The sequence below is a fragment of the Capra hircus genome, chromosome 6, assembly GCF_001704415.2.
Source record: "Capra hircus breed San Clemente chromosome 6, ASM170441v1, whole genome shotgun sequence".
Lineage (NCBI taxonomy): Eukaryota > Metazoa > Chordata > Mammalia > Artiodactyla > Bovidae > Capra > Capra hircus.
Genome location: NC_030813.1, coordinates 101,927,417 through 101,945,254, shown reverse-complemented (window position 1 = coordinate 101,945,254; position 17,838 = coordinate 101,927,417). Strand labels below are relative to the sequence as shown.

The 17,838-nt window shown below is 38.9% G+C and overlaps 1 protein-coding gene across 8 annotated transcripts in view; it reads right to left on the bottom strand.

Moving 5' to 3' along the window:
- PTPN13 (protein tyrosine phosphatase, non-receptor type 13) overlaps positions 1-16,223 on the bottom strand; it is a 219,810-nt gene extending 203,587 nt beyond the window's left edge. For 7 of the 8 annotated variants that reach the window (XM_018049692.1, XM_018049694.1, XM_018049696.1 and 4 more), the window contains exon 1: positions 15,741-16,223. The gene's annotated coding sequence lies outside the window, so the exon portion shown is untranslated. The remainder of the gene's footprint in view (positions 1-15,740) is intronic. The other variant, XM_018049699.1, reaches the window with a different exon arrangement.

Genomic DNA, 17,838 nt, shown 5'->3' with positions numbered 1-17,838 from the left:
GAATGAATTTAAGTTCCTGCTCATTCATTTAACAGTTGTGTGATCCTGGACAAGTTATTTCAGCCTCCTAACCACCTACTTTCCTCAAGGTAACAACAATGGTACTTAATTAAAGGACTGTCAGATGGATTAAATGAAAAATGATATAAAACTTCTTGCCCATAGTAAGTGGCCAAAATATGTTAGCCGTTATTATTTCATTTTTGCATTTGGGGATTCTTATATAGAATGGGCCTATGAATCTACTTTTCTCAGCCTTTTATAGGTTACCTTTAAAACATATTTAAATAACAGGAAAAATATCATATATATTTACCAGTGTTGTATTTTATTTTTTATCCATTTGGTATCACTTGCCCTCTGCCTGGGGAACTTCATTCTTTGATCTGCTGGTGATGAATTCTTTCAGCTATTTTATCTCCGAAAAAAGTCTTTATTTAACCTCAATTTTCAAAGATTTTCATTGAGGAGAGAATTCTAGGTTGACAGTTTCTTTCGATACTTTAAAGACACTGCTACACCTGTCCTCCTCTCTGCACTGTCTCTAACAAGAAATATATTGTCAACACTTATCCTTCCTCTTTGCTTCTCTGGCTGCTTGTAAGACTGCCTCTTTCTCATGTTTTGAACAGTTTGAATATGATGTGCCTTGGTGCAATTTTCTTCATGTTCCTTATGCTTGGGGTTCATTAAGATTCTGAACTTGCATGTGTATAGCTTTCATCAAATTTGGAAGTTTCAGCCATAAGTTATTCAAGTGTCTTTTTCATCATGGCCTTCTCTTCTTTAGGGACTCATATTTCATGTATATTAGCCCACCTCAAGTTATCTCACAATTGATGCTCTGTTAATTTAAAAACTATTTTCCTTTTTGTGTTTCACTTCGAATGATTTTTATACTGGTTTTGTCTTCAAGTTTACTAATCTTTTCTTCTGTAATGTTTCAGTTCAGTTCAGTTCAGTCACTCAGTTGTGTCCAACTCTTTGCAACCCCATGAATCGCAGCACACCAGGCCTCCCTGTCCATCACCAACTCCTGGAGTTCACTCAAACTCATGTCCATCAAGTCAGTGATGCCATCCAGCCATCTCATCCTCTGTCATCCCCTTCTCCTCCTGCCCCCAATCCGTCCCAGCATCAGAGTCTTTTCCAATGAGTTAACTCTTTGCATGACATGGCCAAAGTACTGGAGTTTCAGCTTCAGCATCATTCCTTCCAAAGAACACCCAGGGCTGGTCTCCTTTAGAATGGACTGGTTGGATCTCCTTGCAGTCCAAGGGACTCTCAAGAGTCTTCTCCAACACCACAGTTCAAAAGCATCAATTCTTTGGTGCTCAGCTTTCTTCACAGTCCAACTCTCACATCCATACATGACCACTGGAAAAATCATAGCCTTGACTAGACGGACCTTTGTTGGCAAAGTAATGCCTCTGCTTTTCAATATGCTATCTAGGTTGTTAATGTTTAATCTGCCATTAATCCCATCCCTGTATTTTTCATCTCAGACATTCTAGTTTTCATATTGAGAAGTTCAGTGTGTTCCTACTAACTTTTGCACATATGGAATACAGTTATAAAAACTACTTTAATGTACTTTTCTGCTATTCTAACCTCTGTGTCAATTCTAACCTCTGTGTGCAGTCTAATCTATTTACTTTGTCATTACAGGTCATATTTTCCTGCTTCTTTACAAGCCTGGAAATTTTTGATTGAATGCCAAATATTGTGAATTTCATCTTGCTGGATACTGAACGTATTTAGACATATTCTTGAGTCTTGCTTAGGGATGAAGTTAAATTACTTGAAAACTTGTAAATTTGATCCTTTCAGGTCTAACTTTTAAGATGTGTTAGTCTGGCCCAGAGCAATGCAGGTCTAGGGCTCGTTTGGTGGGGTGCGTTCTTCTGTGTACCCTATCTAACACCCTATGAACCCTGAGGTCTTCCAGTCTGGTTTGTGGGAACAAGCACTATTCCCAGCCCCGCCAGCACCCACAAGCACTGCTCCTTTTCTTCCTTCTGTGTGGCTCCTCTACAGTCCGTCAGTTTCCTCACATGCATGTGTTTAGAGTACTCAGCTGAGCACTCAAAGAGGCCCCTCTGCAGGGCCCTCTGCAGGAACCCTTCTGGGGTTCTCTCTGCTCTGTTCTCACCTTACTACGCTGTCCTGTTAACTCTGGTTGCCTTAGTTTCCCCAGACTTTCAGCAATAAGTGCTGAATTCAGGGTGTACACCATTTTCCACCTGGTTTCCCACCCTGCACCACAGCCTAGAAACTCTCTCAAGTTAGTAACCTGAGCAATCCGAAGGTTCACCTTAGTTCTCTCTGTCATGGATATCATTGTCTTTCACTGCCTGACATCCAGTGGCTTAAAAACAGTTGTCTCCAACATTTTCTTCGTTTTTTAGCTGGTGTGGACAGAATCTTGTCCCTGTTACTGCATCTTGGCTAGAAGCGGAAGTCTTGCTGCTTTATTATGCTCGTTTCTCTGTACTGAGCCACTGTAAACGGCATCTCAGTTCAACCATCCCTCCTGATGGCTTGGGGTCAAATCTTTCATGGTTACGAGCCTGCCCCCCTAGATTGCCTCTGTGTGAATCTTTTCACTGCCTGCCTTAAAGGCAGTCATTCTTCTGTTTAAAAAGCACATTTGAAAGAAATAGTACTAAGGCTATGGAATTTTAATGCTATAGTGAAGAATGTCTAGAAGTTTGTGCAGCTTAAGTCAGTCAGAGAATGATTTTCATTCTGCAGAGTTTCTATACGAAGGATTTCTTTCATAATTCTTGCAAATGAAAAGAACATTCATGGGAAGAGCACGAAGATACTGGATGTGCAGGCAGGCAAAAGGAAGGACAGACTTTGAGAAAGAAAGAGATTGAGAACTAAATTTTTCTAAGAAACATCATAGAACCAAGTCCCTGATACATTTACACATTGTCCTTGACACATTTTAGAAAACAGTCTTATTCTTTCCTGTCTTCTTACGCAAAAATCCAATGTTTATATAACTAATATGCTAAAGTGAAATATTAATCAAGGCAGACAGCTGGAAGCATTATCATTATTATCCCTTAATAAATGTCAAAACAAAATATGGCAAGTTCATACAAGTGTAAGGTTGTTAAAAGAATCTAGGGCACAGGGGGCATACCGTGGCCCATGGGCTCTATTTGGCCTGCAGACTTAGGTTTCTCCTGGACAGCAATGGCCCAGACCGTATTTTCCACAGTGTGAAATTGTGCCAGTATTTATAAATTGGAAAATTTCACAAATTAGAGAAATGTCATATAAAAATCTTGGGAGAAAAGGAGATGGGGCAGGACTCCAGGTGGGGAGCAGATGTCCACGTTAGCTACAGTCTGAGCCCTTTTGTTCTATCATTCATTACTGTCTTCCTCTCCCCCTCAACTATCTCTGACCTTTCTTGTCCCTACAGGTATGGAGGCTAGTGATACCTACTGAAGGGTATGTATAACATTATCCCAACAAATTAACTTATATTTTTTAACTTATAAAACAAATGTATAAAAGCATGGTGAAAATGTTTTTTTTTTCAAAGGGGGAAGTTAGGATTCCTAAAAAGATACAATAAAAAGCATATTTATTTTCTACCAATTTTAGGAAAGCTGTATGTGGAGTACGTTTTAAATCCCAAAATGCTTATTTTAACCAATTCATAAGATAATTCAGATACAGCTTGCATTTAGAAACTACAATCTACCCTATCTTTTGCCTATGTTTCAAAAGGTACACATGAAAGACAGCGTAATTACAAAGAGCGATAACAATGTTATCAGAAAAGTATGCTCTTACTTTTTCTACCAATGCAGTCTAAGCAGGTGATAAATTTGAACTTCGAGTATAAAGTAAAAGTCCATATACGGTCCATATATAGTCTTCGGTTTTCATGCATTAACCAAGAAAACCAGAAGAGTAAGTGAATTTCTATATACCAAACATTTCTATATACTAGGGTTTCTTTGTAACTCAATACTCTATAAAAGAACCAAAATACATTTAAGTTGCCCTTCAACTGCAAAACAATCCAACTTCAGCTGTACCAAATATTTATCAACCTCAGTTAAAAGAAAATGTCCAACTTAACAAACAAAACAGTATATTAATGGTAAAACATTCAACTTTGCTTTTACTACTAATAGATTTCTAACTGGTAACAAAAGAATGGAGATGAACAGGTCAAAAATGTGAGACATGTTTGACTAATGAGGTAATTGGGGGCAGGGAGAAAATAAAAATAAAAGTGAACCATTAAATATATAAAAAAGGAAGACTTTCTATAAATTATTTTCAAAAGCACAGAACTTTTTAGCATACTCAGAGGGTACACATAAAGCTTCCCATTAAGGAAAACTGAACCATTAGTTTGGTATATAATGTTTCCTCCTGGCTCTGATGACATTACTAAAAATGAAGGTTACAGCAAAGCACCCCAAGAGGGGACCTGGAGACAGGACTAGAAAGATGACTGACTTTTTAATGTTTGTACTTTTCAATCTTGTTCAATATGCATGTTTTGCCTACTCTGAAAAATAAGATACCTAAAATTAATAAAACACACTTTACCTGCTACTGTAATTAAAGCTTGTGGAGCAACAAAACTTTTCACTGAGTGAAAAATTGTATGATCATCTAACTGTTTGCATGAGAATGCTATGAAATTCTTAAGTGGGGAAAAAAAAAAGCTGTGAAAACAGTTAAGGGAAAGGGTGAATAGAGATTTTATGTTTCAAAGAACTCCAGAATATAAATTTCACTTCTCCAAATAAAGCAAATGTCAATCAATTTATATTGCAAATGAATTTTAAAACTGTATGGTAAACTAAAATTTAGAAATTTTGGAGTTCTCTTATCTCCCTTCTACAGCACCACATACAAGGCATGCAAGCCTACTGAAAGAGTCAATTCAAAGGAGAAGAAAAGAAACTTTGTTAGCAGTCACCAAGAGTTTGGGGCTCTGTAAACACAGCTGTCAACCAAACCAAAGGACAATTTTTAAATGCACTAAGAATGGAATGGAGAGTGGGTCATAAACTATTCTTAATGATCGCACCTTAATAAGATCATTACTTCTAACCTTAAACTAAAAGTTACAAATGATTTTCACTATTAAAATTATCTAGTGAGTCGGTCAGGAAGATCCCTTGGAAGAGGAAATGGCAATTCACTCCAGTATTCTTGCCTGGAGAATTCCATGGACAGAGGAGCCTGGTGGGCTACAGTCCATGCGGTCACAAGAGTCGGACATGACTTAGCAACTTAACAACAACAAACGATACACCATGCTTGCTCCCGGATAATAACAGTGTCTCCAAGACAGATCAATCTCTACCCAAGTGAATCCTTTGACTGAGCCACACTTTCTTAAAACTTGTACTGTATTGATTGTTTTGTAATATAATGGTTTCCTATCTTTATTATTAGCTTTTTTTTTTTAACCTAGATTTTAATTTTTTTGGTAGGAGCCATTTTCCTTTCCTTTTTTAGTATTTCTCAATGCTGTTGTTGTTTAAGTCGCTAAGTCATGGCTGACTCTTTTGAGACTGTAGCCCACCAGGCTCCTCTGTCCATGGTAATTTCCAGGCAAGAATACTGAAGTGGGTTGCCACTTTCTTCTCCAGGGGTTCTTCCTAATCCAGGGATCAAACCTGTGTTTCCTGCACTGGCAGGGAGATTATTTACCACTAAGCCACTAGGGAAGCCCATTCCTCAATATACCAAAAATAATTCCAAACAGAGTAGTCAGTCAAATGCTTTACAGCTGTATAATTAGTTTAGTTAAGAAACAAAAGACCATTACAACAAAAATTTACATTACTTGTAAAACATTTTAAATTGCTGCTATTTTAACTATCGTCAAATAATTCTGTGGGTATTTTTTCTACCAGTTTCCATAGTTTTCACATATTCAAGGGGACATGGCAGGTTTGCCCATTTTATTTCCCTTAAGATGTCAATCATTTTAGCTTTAAAGTGACCAATGTGTAGTTACTATGTCTAAAAAGATCTTACTCGGAATACATCTGATAACCAAAGCATAGTCAGTGACCTAATCAAAACATACTTCTGGGGCTAAAATCTGCATGGATAAAGAGATAAGCCATGCTTTTTTCTCCATATAATGAATCATATTTCCTAGTTTGCTATTTTGTCCAATATATACAGATGAAAAGTGTGGTGAAAGGTAAAGAATTCTTATTAACTGAATCAATGGGCTGTGCCCAACCAATTTATATATGTAATGACTCAGGAATAAAGCTCATGGAACTTCCTGAGGTAGATATTATTTCCATTTTATATATCAAAGAGATTAGATAAATCACTTATCCAAAATGACTCTAATTACTAAAAGATCTAAAATACATACCAAGGACTACCTAAATTTAAAATCTGTGCTCTTTCTACTATACTATGCTTCCAAACTTGTTTGAATGTTAACAGCAAATTATGACACAGCCTAGATTTAGTTTTCACAAAAGCTAAACATTTGAGAATGAACATAAATATATTAATTTTGTCCTGTTAAAGATTATCAGTAACTCAGTTTAATATTTCAATGGTAGGTTAAATAATGAAAATTGTGTGAATGATTCATATTTATTACAAGGAATTAAGTATCAAACCACACAAAGTATAAAATACTAAACAATCTCTGTGAACTAGCTTCCATAGACAGTAAATCCAGTTTTTAATTATTTTCTAGGTCAAGGCACTTTAATTAACATAATAGATGTGTTAGCTATCAAGTGATAAGTCAGTAAAACCAAGTCCGGTATTCACCCCCAAACCTAGCATAGGACCTATAATTTATCCATACCTACTACAACCAAATACCATTAAGCTGGAAACAAATGAACATCAGGTGTCAGGAAATCTGAAGAAAACAATAATTGAATCCCCAATATCTACTCTCTTCAGTTGTCAGGTTGGGGACAGCCAAGTGCCCAGCAAAACACAATTCCCAGCATCCTGTGATGTATAGCATTGGGTAAGGAATTCAAGAAAAGTTTTTGAAAAGATCTGACTCAGCTGGCAGGCACGCTCATCTTTTGTTATTTTTGCTATTTTCTCCATTTCTTCCATATTTTGTCTAACTAGAAGGACAACATTTTTAATAGAATGCTAGCAGCCATTTTGTCACCAAGAGGGCATCGTGAGGACGAAAGCCATGTTATAAGGAGGCAGAGAAGAAAAAGAAGATGTCTGGGTTCATTGCTATTTCTTGAAACAGTTATCCAGCAGCTCTGGAGTACTATGCCAAGATTTTATGTTACAGAAAAAAAAAAAAATCCCAATCTTCTTTAGGCCCTGTTATGCCAGGGTTCTGTACTAGCAACCCAATGCAATTTCAAATTAGAAGAAGCAAAACAATTCATTGCAGTGGTTTTGGATAGGGCAAGCACACAGAATATTTCCCAAATCAATTCCCCTGTTACAAGAGATGCATTACAAATTCTGCAGTTAAATTGTCAAAGAAATGAAAATGATAAACAGTTGACCATCTGTAACCACAGGTTCCACAACCACAGATTCAACCAACCTCAGATGGAAAATATTTGGGGGGAAAAACATTTCAGAAAGTTCCAGAAAGCAAAATTTGAATTTGCTGCATGCTGGCAACTATTCACATAAGATTTATATAGTATTTACAATGATTTACACAGTACTTACATTGTATTAGATATGATAAGTAATTTAGAGATGATTTAGAGTATGTGGGAGGATTTGCCTAGGTAATATGCAAATACTATGCCATTTCACATAAGGGACTTGACTAGCCACAGCTTTTATATTCCTATGGGTCCTGGAATCTATCCCCTGGAGAATAGTAAGGGATAACTGTATATGTTATTATCTTGGAGATTCATAAGGTACATTAGAATATTAAAGGGTCTAAAAGTGCACACAGTAACAGGATAAATGTCCAGTAATACTTACTCAAGAATTTTACGTTATGTTACAAAATGCTTACTCCTAAGAGCATAACAACATGTCGTTCAGTCACTAAGTTGTGTCCAACTCTTTGTGACTCCACGGACTGCAGCAATATCCCTGTTTGCGTGACGGAACAGTTTACATATCTTGAGAGTGTTAACTTTCAAAATAGACACTTTGGGAGGATAGATACCTTTGGCTACAACACAGTATTATCAGAGACATTTCTGGGACTCTCCCTTCTAATCATGTTTACAGTCTCATTTAAAAAATTGCTCCATTTACTTTATAATCATTTTCCAATTTAATTGAAATTAGTAAATCCTCCTTAATCATTCACCTTACCAAAATATGAATGTATTATTTAACTGAATCAAATCCATTCTCAAAGAAGACATATGCCACATGTCACATGATCTAAAAAGTAACTCCAAAACAGGAGATGTAGGATTCTAAAAGTGAGTAGTTTACAGACTTCCATGGTGGTCCATGATTACGACTCTGTGCTTTCACTTGCACGGCCCAAGTTCAATCCCTGGTAAAGAAACTAAGATCTCACAAGCTACAAGGCATGGCAAAAAAAAGAGTAGTTTGAAGAGAATGACATTTATTTTCACAAGTTCCACGAAGCGTGTGAAACTTAGGCATAGGTAACATATATCAAGTCCAAGTAGTGAGCGGAAGAAACGGAAACACGTAACCCAAGGAACAAGCAGGGCCATGAATGCTGAAACAAAAAAACACATTTAAGTTCATGTATTACCTTTACCCAATGTTTAAAAAAAAACACTTATAAGTAAAATGTACGTATATCAAAAATAATAATCTAATATTTATTAAATACCCATATGCATTAGCTGAGAACCCCATGGAGCCTGCTGCGCTGCAGGCCATGAGGGTGGCGAGCCGGACATGACTTAGTGACTGAACGACATGTATTAGGTACTGCTTTGTTGCTTTACATGTTTCAATGAATTAATCATTTAATCCTTACCACAAACCTATAAAAGAGGCTTAGCTATAATCCTTATTTTGTAGACGGAAAAAAAGCGAAAATTTGCACAAGGCCATAGAGCCTGTATATCAGAGTCAGCAACTAAACTCCAGGCAGCTTGGCTCCAGCGTCCGTGCTCGAAATTCTGCGCTATACTCTCTCTAAGTCAAAGAGGAATGGTCAACACCGCGCCCAACTGCAGCTAAAACCAACTCATGTCTATTCAAATCAGTACCCAGATGTTTGTACGGTTTTCACATTATCATTTTTATCTTCACAACTCTTCTGTGTCAATATATCCTGTCAACAGGCTGGTTTACTTGCCGTGATCTCAGATGATCAAATATATGTGGGCACAGACTATTCCACTTATCTGCTGCCTTGGAAATGTGATCTCTGTGTATCACCAGTGGCTAGCAGAGTGCCTGGCAGAGGTACTTACTGAACTTTATGTCGTGTACACTTACTGTACTCAATGTATACTTGCTGAATATAGAACAACTAAAAAGGGAGCAGGTCATCACAATAAGGTTATTACTCCAGATTCATCACTGTGGCTGTTAGAAAACACTCAACTGGCTTGGTCCATCAACAGTGATTCTTTAAAATCCCTTTAGGTGGAACAATCTCATCTATTTTTAAGTTAAACCTCAGGACCTCAATACAGCCTTAAAATACCTTTGAATTTAGACAAAGTCTTTAAGCACAAACAGAAAGATTTAGATGAATTATTTTTTTAAAAAATATAGCTCTGCTTTGTCTTTAGTTACACAAGTATATGTGATCACATTAATATATTTTCTTTTATTTAAAAACTGAAAATTTCCATTAAATTTTAATAATGGAAAACAATACAGTCTAGATTTCTTTGTAAGAATTATATAACAATGAACACTGAAGTATGAGTTGACTTGAATTATAACTGAAATAGCAATACTGTCATGTATTAAGTAATAACATATCCTACTTATTATTTTTATACACCTCAAAGCACTGCCAGAATTTCAAAGCTCTGACTGAACTCAATTGAATGGTATATAACCACAGAACAGTTTTAGACAGTTTACATTTGATAATCAAGCACTCCTAAATTATATTTATTATATATTTTAAATTTTTTATCAGTTTTTTAACTACAATGTTTTTATTTTTTTTAACTCAAGTATAGCTGATCAGTTTTTTTTTAATAAAACATCTATTTCAGCTTTCATGAAGTACAGCTACAAGGATACATTTTAGCTTCTGTAAATTTTCATACAGTAGCTAGAAAATTGATACGTTACACCTGAATCATTGTCTGAAGTTCATTCCTTCACTTCTAGAAACTAGCCATGAGAGTAAAATCAAAATAGACTCTGTGAAAAATGACTTTAATCAATACTGCATTCAAATAATCCTATGAAATTATACCTCAAAGTCAAGAATATGAAAGACTCTGAGGGAATAAATTTATCATTCAAAATATTATGATAAGGGAAACTCCTGGGTCAAAATACTGATTATTTCTTCACTTCCACACTATATATTCCAGAGAGGTATTTGATTACACAAAGACCTAAAATAAATAATCCCTTAATAGTTTAAATGCTTATTTTAGAAATTACATTTTTCTAGAAAAAGTGTCTAAAACCCTAAGCCAATAAGAAAAACTGACTTTTGGTATTTTTTATGGTTGGGGGCTGGGGGGGCGCGGTATGCAGCTGAGATGAACTACGAGTGCAGTTTCCTCTAAGTTGCGCCTCAGTAGTTAACAAGTGACAAATACCACTGAAACTGATGACGTAGTGTTAGCTTTCAAACATCTCAAACTGCTTAGGAACCTCGTTTTTGTTAAAGGGGATGCTTTCTTGTGGGAAGAAAAAGTCTCTGGTGCATGTTCATGTTAAAACTAAAGATGATTTTCTGTTGGAAAATTCAGTCATATCATATGACAACAAACAGACTTCATTTGCAAAAGAAAAAAAAAGAGCCTCCTCCAGAAAGAAAAACCTTGAGTCAAATTCCAGCTCTTAGGCTGAATTGATGAATTTCTCTGTTTCCTGAATCTGTTTAGATTCGGAGCATACTGATATAAATGACAAACATAACAACACTCAAGTTCCTCCTCTCAGTTAACTTGGAGAAAGAAAACCTCACAACTAGGCACAAGAAACCTAAGAAAGACGAAATATAAGCATCAAAAATGTGGTATTTCTCCTTAAAAAACTATCAAAAATAATACTATATATACTTTCAATTATAAATCTGACAGAAACGACTCTATACATCTCATTTCAAAGGAGAAAATGGAATATAAATTTTAAAATCTCTAGGTAATACAGAACTTTCTGTGATGACAGAAATGTTCCATAGCCGAGCTGTTCAATACAGCGGCTACTGAGCCAAAAGTAGCTACTGAGTCCTTAAAATTTGGTTAGTGAGGGGAGGGAGTTTAGGATTAGCAGATGCAAACTATTATAGGATGGATAAACAACAAGGAATGATACTTTGTATTCGTGAAAAACCATAATGGGAAAAAAATGGAAAATATATATACAACTGAGTCACTCTGCTATACAGCAGAAACTAAAGACAACATTGTAAGTCAACTATACTTCAATAAAATGGTTTAAAAAATTCTTCAGTGAAATAAGGAACTGAACTTTAAATGATACCTAATTAAATTAATTTAAATTTAACAACATGCGCAGCTTTAAGGAACAGGTGGGAGGTATTTATACCTTACATTCTGATTCAAATAGTAAAAATCCTGTAGATGGGTATAGACACAGAAGGTGCAAGTTTATTTTCTTTAAATTCTTGTGATTTATGTAGAGGAAAGCACATAATATAACAATATTGGTGCTACATTCGTGAGAATCGAATTTTCTATGCTAACCTTCTAGAGAGGACTAGAATATTGGTTCACAAGTTGGCTCCACATTGTAATTTCTTAGGGAGCTTCCAAAAATATGTCTGTCTGGGTCTTAACCCCAAAGATTCTCGTTTAATTGGTCTGAATTGAGTCCTGGGCATTAAGATTTTTAAAAGCCATCCCGGTGATTCTATCAGGCAGCCAGAGAATCACTAAACTAGAAAGAAAATAAGAAACTGTTTATTAAGCACAGATGCAGTATACAACCAAAGATGTTTATTTGCTGGTAGCCAAGAGGGCCTTTCAGCAACCCAGATTCAAGCTCACCCTGAGGACTACGGTGAGTTACATGTTCTAAACATTCAGGAACAATTTGGGTGTACCATCATAAGTTTTGCTATTAATGAATGTTTTCAAATATGTAAAAGAGATTAAAAAAGGAGGAAATAAACTACTGTCAGTTTGTACTTGCCACCTTTATATATATTATTAATTTCATTCTCAAAATACTATGAGAGGTAGGTATTATTAAATTACAGATATGGAAAATAAAGATAAAGATGTTCCTAAGGATTTGGACACGTGTCTCGAACGGTAAAGTCCACATTCTTTACACTACAGCAGAATTCTCTCTGAGGAAGTCTGTTTCAATAAAGTCACATACTGGAATCAAAGAAAGAAAAATAAAGAAAAAGCAGGATTCAGTGGTGGAGCACAGGCTAAGGCAAACATCCTTAAACAGGTGCTTAGACCAGTTCCTGTATTTCCTAAGCAAACCCTGGGGAAAAAAACATGTGCATCTGTGGTTCAACTCTCCACCAGCCTCTGCACTAGACCATACAGGAGTTGCTGTCCTTCTGCCTTAAGAAGTTAAACAACTGGTCTCGTACTGCCTTACAAGCTATTAGCTACTGCCATCCAGCCTTCATACAGGCTGCGTAGTCACAGGGCCTGACACTGAACAGGAATAAGACAGGGGTTTTCATTTTGCCCCCTAGACCCACAGGATTACTGTAACTCTTCCTCATAGAGCAGTTTACAGACCATTTTTTTTTTTTTCGTTTAACTTTTTATTTTGTATTGGAGCACAGCCAATTAACAATGTTGTGGCAGTTTCAGGTGGAAAGCAAAGGGACTCAGCCATACAAATACATGTATCCATTCTCTCCCAAAGTCCCCACCTATCCAGGCTGCCACACAACATTGAGCAGAATTCCCTGTGTTACACAGTAGAACCATGTTGGTTGTCCATTTTAAATATAGCACGTGTACATGTCCATCCCAAACTCCCTAACCACCCCTTCCCCCATCCCCCCCCCCACCTTTAAGCTCCTCCTTTAAGTCTGTTAATTACAGACCACAGTTTTGATGTGAGGTACCTACAAGTGAGTCTGTCATGGGATTTCCTGAGCAACAACAAACAAATTTACACTATGTAACTTTTAATTTAACTTTGACCATTTAATGTTCTATAATAATTTGCTCATTAAAAGCTTTTTAAATGCAGTTCCTGGGTTGTTCTTAAGTTTCAAATTAAGAAAAGCTGTCAGTGGAAAAAATGGGAAAGAGCGCAAGAGACCCTCACCCTTCCCCATCAGCACTAACTCTTCAGTCCTGAGACCAGATATCCTTTCTCCTTTTTCAGGCCCCAGCCTTGCAAAGAGACATCAACTCAAATGAGTCACACTTGGTTACATCAGAGGCCTGACAGGAGAAAACCTTCAACTCACTCTTCTAATTCATGGCACAGACTTCTTCCAAAGCATATTCCAAAATAAGAAAATGTTGACAGGAGTTAACTCCTAGATGCACAGGCTTGAGGTATAACAGTGTTTCCTTTCGATCTCAATTGGTATTAATTACAATTTAGTTGCACCACAAAAGTGTTTTGTAGTTTATTTGAAAATTATAAACTCTTGTCCAAAAATAATAAAAAGGAAGCAGCAGCAGGGGCTTATCCCCAGTAATCCCTTCGCAAGGAAGTCTGGCCTGGGCAATAAGATGAGCTGAAAAAATACATACTCAACTGATACGGAAGAAGTTACAATGTTCCTCATCCCATCCTTGACCTACTAAAGTAGAATAAAGCAAGGATTTGACCTGTTCATCTTAATTTAAAAAAACAAAACAAAACAAAACAAAACATAAATTCCATTCAAGACTGATTATCTATCATTTACTAAAAACAACTGATTAGCTAATTTTCACATTCACTTTTCATTTGAGGCATGCCTCCAGAAAAAATAGTGTAGGTTTTAAAACTTTTGATCCCATCATAGTATCTAAGTCCATCCTTGCAATTGACACTGGTTTTTATGGTTTGTGTGTGTTACTTGTGACATGGAAAGCTATCTATAAATATTTTAAAATGCTGGTAATCACTTTCCTAAAAATAAGTGGGCTTCTCATGCAAGTACAAGTTTTGGTGGAACAAATGTTAATCCAAGACAAACTACATAAGAGCTAAAAAATAAGTTCTTGTAAAAGTGAAACACACTACAAATTAGTTCCTTTTCTTAATAACTAACCTAGATGGTTTTTTCTATTTAATTCCTGCTTCCATTCTGCCATCTCCCCCACACATACTCCCACAAAGCCGCTAGAACATCAAAGTTAGAACACAAAGTTATTATGAAAAAGGTAAACTAAACCTAAAACTGGACCGTAAAGCAGACCATTGGCTTCTGTACGAATTTACTGAATCAATACATACAAGAACTTACTGATGCTGATGATAACAACACAAAAAATAATCTGTATCATAGCACAACACAAGCGAGCAATGAGCATGAAGCAAGTTTTCACGTTGATCCTGCCAACCCAATCATCAAGAATTTGGGAAAATACCAAGGGTTGTTTCAAAACACAACAACTTCTTTCCTCCTCCCGTCCCCCCAATCCTTTAGTAACCTCTGTAGATCTAAATTTTAAAATCATTTTAATTAGTTACCTGCGCGCCAGTCAACCCACAGATCAGGTGTCCTACATTTTGTTTAGGTCCCCGCCTTGAAAACAAACCCGATTGCCCCATTTTCTGAGAGGTAAACTCAGCTCCAGGAAGCTCCCTATGAAGTCACCGCGTTTGTTGTTTCAAAGATGCAATTAAACGAAAATGACACAGGCTGTCGAACAGATGAGCTGCCCCAGTGCGTAGAGGAGTCTATCATCTCTGGGTAAGGCCAACGAAAACTGTATTGCTGTAAATCTATTTTAGTGGTAATATTTCTCCCAGTTCATCCTTCTCCAATATACTTAACAATACAGGGAAATTAAACTTCGTGAAAACTTTCTTGCCTCTACCAAACTTTAGCTTCCCCGCTTTCCGTACTACAGCATCTTGCAATGAGCAAAGGCGGGGGCGGGGAGAGGGGTGGTTAACTCCAGAACGCGGAGAAGAGCAATAAAAGAGCTTGCATCAGGCAGTGTCCGTCCCTCTGCACTCTGTTCCCCACCACCCCACCCCCTCTTCTTCGAACCCTCACATATACACATTCTTCTGGGCGGCCTCTAACCACACCATGTCCACAATCATTTACAGAAATGAGAAACAGACTCCGGGAGCCCTTCCACAGCACGCACAGAGCTGGAGTAGCACGATGCGGGTAAGGTCACTCTCGATTGCCCCACAATCTCTGTACTCATCCCCTCTGGGGTTTAATTCCTAAGGATCCGACTTTCCTCCGCCGAGAAGGCGGATCTACCTAATTCACAATCAGACAGCATCTCATCCTTCCTACCCACCCCGCCACCCCACCCCCACCCTAACACACCACCAAAGAAAAGTTCCTTCCACCAGGGCCATAGAGAGGTTGATTTTGAGAGGCTGAAGCCAAAAAAAAACAAAACCAGAGAGAGGAAGGAGTAGAGAGCGCGGCACACTTTGTTTGGCACTTTGCGCCCCTCCAGCCCAGCGCCCAGGACAGCGCACGTCCTTACCCGCTCGTCCCGAGACCCGGTCCGGCTACTGGCGCGCGGGGCAAGGGCAGCGGGGACGCGGCGTCCAGGCGGGCCGCGGGCAGCCGCCGCGGGCGCCGAGAGCCACCACCTCCTCTCCCCCAAGAGGCTGCGGGCGTGGGCCGAAGAAGCTGGAGAAGGAGCCTGAGGAGAGGGAGAAGAGAAGCAGCATCTCCTCCTCCTCCACGCCTCCGAAACGCTGTCCGGCGGCGACCCCGGCCGACCGCCAGACCCTGGAGCGAGAGCGCACCCTCGGCTGCCCTGTGCGCCTCCAAGGGCTTCCCCAAACCCTCCGGAGCGGGGCCGCTCAACTCCGGCCGCCGGCTCCGAGCGCTGCCGAGATACGCCTGAGGCAGACCGGGAAGCCGAGGAGCGCTGCTCGCCCGCCACGACGGTCTCTCGGGGCGGTAATCCCGGTGTGTCACCCTCGCCGCGCCGCGGCTGCCGGAGCTCCCGGCTCCTCTCGGGCTCCACCTCTGGCGCTCGCCCGGCTCCGCCCCAGTCCCTGTCAATCAACCCTCTTCGGACTTCTGGAGCCCCGCGGATCTCCGACCCCGCCGTCCCCTCGACCTCATTGGCCCGACGGCTCCTCAGCCCCGCCCCCTCCCTAGAGACGAGGTCGCCGGGGAGACCGGCGCCCAGGTTCCTATGACAACCGGTGCCTTAGGTCTGGCTTTTCGCGAACTTCTGGCTTGCCAGAAGCTCAAGTTGATGGCCCCGCAGGAAAAGTTACTAGCTCCTCCGGGGTGGACTCCTAATTTCAGACCAAGTTGAAAATGCCGCCGACCGCCCCCACACTTCCCACTTCGGAAACAGAACTTTATGGCCCTGGGGAACGCGAGTGAGAATGGAAAAATGCCCTGCTCTTCCTCTGCGATTCTAAATAAACCCCTCCCCCCCCACTTTGACTTCCCTTGTCTCCAGCCTTGTTTCCATATTCTCACCGGGCGGATTGGGGTTTTGAAAGGGTGAGGAGAAGAATGCGAGAAAGAGCGGGGCTGTGCCAGTTCCCTGCAGCAATATTGCAACTTGGAAATGGCGAGGTCGACGAAAACAGCCCGGTGAGTTTTCCCACAGTTGTAAAGTGATCTTCAGAGATGCTATGGAACACTTGGTCAACCCCAGATGCCTTCAAGGAAACTCCCATTCTCATCTTTTTGGAAAAAAAATAAAAATAAAATATGTAAAATCTTGTTATTTTCCTTCTGAAGTTCGGATAATCCTAAAGTTAAAAAAAATGAAGTAAAAAGTTTGGCATAATGCAATAAAATAAAGACATCCATTTTTCTATAGAACTACATATTACAGCTTGGTAAAAGTATGTCCTAGCAGCTGTGACCCTCCTGAAAGCTAAAAAATTTGGGTGCCCACAATTTAACCAGGAAGTCGTACTGAATTCATGAGCAAAGGATATCTCATCATTTGAGTTTCAAACGTTTGGGTTTACTCTCAGAAGTATAAGGTAAACCTGGTACAGCGGGACCTGAAGGTTAAAATTATTCTTGGACCCCCCTGTGTTAAGCCCTAGATGAATCTGAACTTCTTGGCTGGTTCCAAAATGGAGAGATCTGAAGCAAAATAAGAGCTGCAAGCTTTAGGCTCCTTAGCCCCTGAGGCTGCTGTACATGTATGATGAATGAGGGAATTAATAATAATGATTTACCTTTGGCGAGTACTTGCGTTTTCATTATCTCATTTACTAAATGAATAGCTGTGATGGATGTATTCAGTCGAATATGCCTTGCAAATGTGAGCTGAGTGTGATTACTTACAGCACTAAAACAATAAAATGCACAGCAGAATTTTAAGATAAGGACCCTGCCCTCAAGGAGATAAACGCAAAGCCTAAGAAAGAAAACTAGCATTCTTGAAACAATTTGAGATTAGGGCCAGAATGTGCAGCCAAACACTGAGTGCAGTACAGTAGTCAATGAGAGCAAGTCTGTGGTATGTAGAATGGGCTGGATTAGTCAGATTAAGGAGGAAAAGAATTTAAATTGGAAGAGTAGGGAGTGGGATGAAGGAAGCAAAGATGAGAAAAGACATTTATTTGAAGGAAAAATGTAAAACCAAAATGCAA